Here is a 5,653-nt window from a genome sequence, read left to right on the forward strand (position 1 = left end):
CTGTCCCTTCAGGAAGTAACGGGATCGGTGCACTACACAGAGCTCGCTTCAGCGTTTGGAACACTGTTTCTTGTTTCTCTCCCCAACTAAAAGTTACACCCTTTTGCGTCAGTGTGGTAAGAGGTTTAGCAATTCGAGAGAAATTCTGGATGAATCTGTGATAGTAGCCAGCAAGACCTAAGAATTGACGGATTTTTGTAGGTGTTTTAAGTGCTGACCAGTTCTCAATTGCCTTTATTTTGGAAGGGTCCACATGTATTCCTTCTGAACTAACCACATGACCTAGGAAATCAACCTTCCTGATCCAAAACTCGCACTTTGAGAACTTCACATAGAGTTTCTCTGTTCTAAGAGTTTGCAATACTTGACGAAGATGTTGTCCATGTTCCTATTCACTTCTTGAGTAGATAATGATGCCGTCAATGAAGACTATGACGAATTTGTCCAAGAATAGACGACGCACTCTACTCATTAGGTCCATGAACACAACAGGTGCATTCGTCAATCCAAATGGCATCACTACAAACTCGTAATGACCATAATGAGTTCTGAACGCGGTTTTGGGAATGTCATCCTCCAAAATCTGTAACTGGTGATACCCGGATCTTAAGTTTATTTTTGAAAATTAGCTCGCACCTTGAAGTTGGTCGAACAGATCGTCAATGCGAGGCAGAGGATATCGATTCTTGATGGTAAGTTTATTCATCTCACGGTAGTTTATGCACATACGGAATGATCCATCCTTCTTCTTTACGAACAAAACATGTGCTCCCCAAGGTGAGAAGCTTGGTCTTATGAAACCTTTGCTAAGGAGTTCGTTAAGTTGGCTGGATAATTCATGCATCTCAGAAGATGCAAGATGATAGGGGGATTTGGCTACAGGGGTAGCCCCAGGGGTAGCCCCAGGGATTAAGTCAATTCTGAATTCGACTTGTCGTTCGGGAGGCACTCCTGGAAGATCGTCGGGAAAAATGTCGGGAAAGTTGCAGACCTCAAGAATGCTCGCAATGTATTTCACTTCTTGCTTTTTGTCTACCACGTGAGCTAAGAAAGCACAGTACTCTTTGCGAAGGTACTTTTGTGCCTTGATGCAAGAAATGATCTGAAGGTTTGTTCCGGGTTTGTCTACGTAAATAACAAGAGTTTCGTTAGTTGGCAAGTTCAGGCGAATGGCTCTTTCATAGCATAGGATGTCAGCATGGTTAGGACACAACCAATCCATACCTATTATGACGACGGAACTTTTGATAGAGACCGACATAAGGTCTATTGAGAACGAAAAGTTATTCAATGTAAGAGTACATCCTATGTATATATCGTTGGTGGATTTAGATATCCTGTTAGCCATTTCGACTGTGAAAGTTTCATTTAATGGTTGGGAGGTTTGATTTAGCAAGTGTTTTAAATTATGGCTCACAAAGCTCTTCTCAGAACCACAATCAAATAGAATGCATGCATAAGTGTTGTTGAGAAGAAACGTACCCGTGACCACCGCAGGGTCTGCAACCGCTTCTTCGTGACCCAAAGCTAAAATTCTCCCAACTCCACCAGCATTTCCAGCTTTTGGACAATCTCTCTTGAAATGCCCCACATCACCGCATTGGTAGCATGATTGACCTACTCCAGTGGCAAGTACTTGGTTAATTGGTTGGGGTGGTGATCTACAGAATCGGGCAGTATGCTCTTTTCTGTTGCAGTTACGACACTGCATTTCTCGGCAATTTCCGTTATGGTAAAAATTGCACTTATTGAACTTGGGGAGGTTACCAACATAAGGCTTAGCTGGTACAGGGTTAGCAGGAACAGCCACAAGTACAGTAGCAGCATGGACTGCCACTAACTGTTGCTTTTTCGAGGGTTCCTGAGAAGATTTGCCCTTCCTCTTATTCCAACCTTTCTTCTTGCTGTTGTTGTTGTTATTGTTGTTGTTGTTGTTTTCCTTTGGTTGTTCTAGTGCAGTAACCACTAAGTTTTGACAGGCTCCATGGTCTATAAGAGACTGTGCCAGCTATTTGGAACTGTCAAAGGTAACATGCCTAGAAGCTACGACACTTGACTGAATCTGGGGCGACTGTCCCCAAATGTATCTCTCGATCTTTTTGCTCTCCAGAGGAACCATATCTGGACAAAGTATTGCTAAGTCACAGAGTCGGTTTGTATAGGTTGTTATGTCCGAACCAACCATTGTAAGACCTCAGAGCTCTTGCTCAAGTTTCTGAATTTCTCCTCGCGGAAAGTATTCCCGCATTAGCATTATTTTCAAGTTCTCCCAGCTTATAGAGTTAGCCACTACCAGAGTTAGTGACTTAACATGGCAATTCCACCATGTTACGGCTCTATCCGCAAAGTTACAAACAGCGAACTTGACCTTGCTACCCTCCAGACAGGAGCAGATTTCCAAAATTGCTTCTGTCTTCTCAATCCACTGTCTAAACGCCATAACTCCTCCAGTCCCATTAAAGGTCCTGGGTTTGGCGTTCGAGAAATCTTTATAAGTACACTCTCGCGAGTGCCCGTGACTCTCGCCATGGTTAGAAGGATGCGTACCAGCTCCTGACCCACTAGTCCAGGAGTGTTGATATGAGACATGGCAGCTGCAACAGCTGTCGTGACCGCCGCTTGAAACATAGCAGCGTCGAATTGAGGAGGTGGTGGCGGAGGTGGTGTCGGTGCTTCATTAACATTGTTACGTCTTGGATTTCTCCGAGGAGGCATCTTTTACTATAAAAGTTAAAAGATAAAAAGATGGTAAGATATCAAGAGTGAACATGAATACGATATCTCTGAACTAAAACATTTAGTTCAATATGAATCTTGTATTGAATTGGAAATAGAAGTCTACTACAAGTACAACTTGCAACAGGATAATATGAAATTGAGTGGTTATTTTTCAAAGAGTATGAGAATGCATGTCGATTCTATTGGCATATTGAATACATAAAGTCTGGAAAACTTGACCCTAAACAGGTCTACAATACACCAAATTACTGGAAAGCATCGACATCAAACCGACCTATCGAAAATGAGATTTTCGCGGTCGTACTGAAAAACATGAAAAATAACGCTAGAACATATCCGTAGACTTAACTATAACCAAAAGAGTAAACAGAGAATGAGTAGAGTATAATCCATTTCTTAAATCAAAAGAAAGGATAAGTAGAGCATCTCCTACTGGCGACGGGCATCACTCGGACGAACCCTCAACTCATCCAGCTGACGCTCCAGATTAAGCATATGTCTTTCATACACTGTCGGGCGTGCTCGAAGCTCTATGACTTCAGCTCGAGTTGTAGCTAGCTCTTGCAGCAGATCCTCATTGTCTCTCATTGCTTTGTTATGAGCAAGTTCAAGATTGCGAATACGATCCGTATTGGCATTCGTGTCCACATCAAGTTCCACTGGTGGTGGATTATAGGCTTCTGACTCGGAATCAGTGTCTTCAGGAAAATTTTCTGCAAAATCATCATCTAAGGGAATTTCATGATTCTCTTCTGTCTCTGCATCTTGCCCTTGATCGGGAAATTTAGGGTCTCCGGGTAAATGCAATCCAGCCATTGATATCTAAGCGAGAATAGGGATAAGAGATATAGAATATAGTTAGTAACGATAAATTAAGGATACAAGTTTCTACGAGAGAGACTTACAGTTAACAAGTAATGTATTCTGTATGACTTGTTCTAGGTATTACTATAACTATAAAGTGTATACTAATTATATATAACTTGGGTATAATCGACCTTCGAATAAATGACCCAGCTCTAAATACACAACCAAACAACGAACAGGAAATGAAGCTGGATCACATATTATAGCTCTATATAACTTTAATTATATATAATTGTAATATACCCTTAATATTTATCATTCTACCCACAATGGTTCTTTTGTTTTCACATGTTTGTTATTAGTATATAGTACCTAAAATACTCCTACAGTATTTTAATCTTTATGTTCTGTTTTGGAGTTCTTCTGTATATGTATGGTTGGTAAGTTTTAGACATGCCGCAACACTACCATCACTCCCAAACACATGTTTGTCATATCTCAAATCAATATAGTTGATCAGGCTATATTAATCTCAGATATGATTACATAACTACCAAGGTTTGACTGTAACGTCCAACATCCAAATACTTTTAAGTTCTTATGACTGTGATACTGTACTTGTAGGTATGAGTGTTAGTATACTTCTTGTAAAAATACTTAAATTTTTAAAAGTATACTTCTAGTTAGAGCTCTTAGCCCCAAATGTATTTATAGTTTGTATATATATTATGGATTGATATACTGAGTTCACTATAAACAATGCGCTCTAGTACCAATCTGTCACACCCCCAAACCAGACGGCGGAAACGTCCGGGGGTGGAGGACTTCATTTGTAGTATCATAACACATGCATAATAGTAATCAAAATACAAACAACCACTGTATTTAAAAAGTATAAGTATTTACATGTGTTCCATCATTGTATATTGAAACCAAAATAGTTATACAAAAGAAGAAGACAAGACTCAGAATAGCTCCATCTTCTCAAAAGCTCGGGGAGTACCTGTCTACTGGTTCCCTGAGAATACAAGTAATTTGAAAAGAGAGTATCAACATAAAGTTGAGTGAGTACATAAGTATTTATGTTTGAAAGTATGTTTCTGTTTCTTGAATGTATAAACTGTTCCAGAAATTCCTATATTTTCTGTTGTATATGAAAAGTAGATTTAATCTCATAAAACCGTTTTGTTTGTAAACCAATGTTCTGTATTTGTATTCCTTTATGTAAAACTTGTAACTGGGAGTGTGCCTGGTTCCACCAGCTGTTATTGTAAACTGTAACGTAATACTGTAAATTGTATCTTGTAAAACTTAGTACTTTGAAAATGTACTTATGTTTAGTTAATTATACACTAACGTATTGTTAATATCTTTTTATTGAGTTATTATAACCATATTGAGACTAGATGGCCTGACGCAACGCATTAAAGGCGTTGAAAGTTGTTGATAACAACTGTCCCTCGTAGGCGTGTATGCATGCCTGTAGCTAGCAGTCTGAGTGCGGGGTTGTCAATCCCAATATAGATCTATACACACATTGTTTCGATCCCCGGTTGGAGATTCTGGTTATAATGTCAGGACTTTAACTATATTGTTTAAATGAATTAAACAACCTGTATCAAATGACTCATAAAAAGCATGTAAACGTTACATGTATAATAGTTATGAAAACCCAATCATTCTGAAATAAATGATTGACAGTATGTTCTTGAATTAGTATTCTTAACATGTATATGAAAGATGTATACTCTTGATTAGTTTTGAATGAAACCTCTGTTCTTGTAAAACAATGTACTTTAGTACACCTGAATTCGTGAATTAATGATTTGTGAACCATAAATTATACCTATTATAATTTATATGTACTTTCTGAATTGATACTGAGTATTCATGAATGTAACCTCTTGATCAACATGTTACAAAGGGTATTTGAACTGAATGAGAATGACTTTTATACTTATATACATATACAATTATATATAAGTAAAATTTAAATGACATTCGGACAAATAACTGATACTTATCAACCCACATCCAAACAAGGAAAAGGAACCAAAGTGGGTTATCAGTCCTAAGCCTTTTAAATCTTATTTATATAAATATATAT

This window comes from Lactuca virosa, chromosome 4, assembly GCF_052849685.1.
Source record: "Lactuca virosa cultivar CGN04683 chromosome 4, Lactuca_virosa_CGN04683_v6, whole genome shotgun sequence".
Classification (NCBI taxonomy): domain Eukaryota; kingdom Viridiplantae; phylum Streptophyta; class Magnoliopsida; order Asterales; family Asteraceae; genus Lactuca; species Lactuca virosa.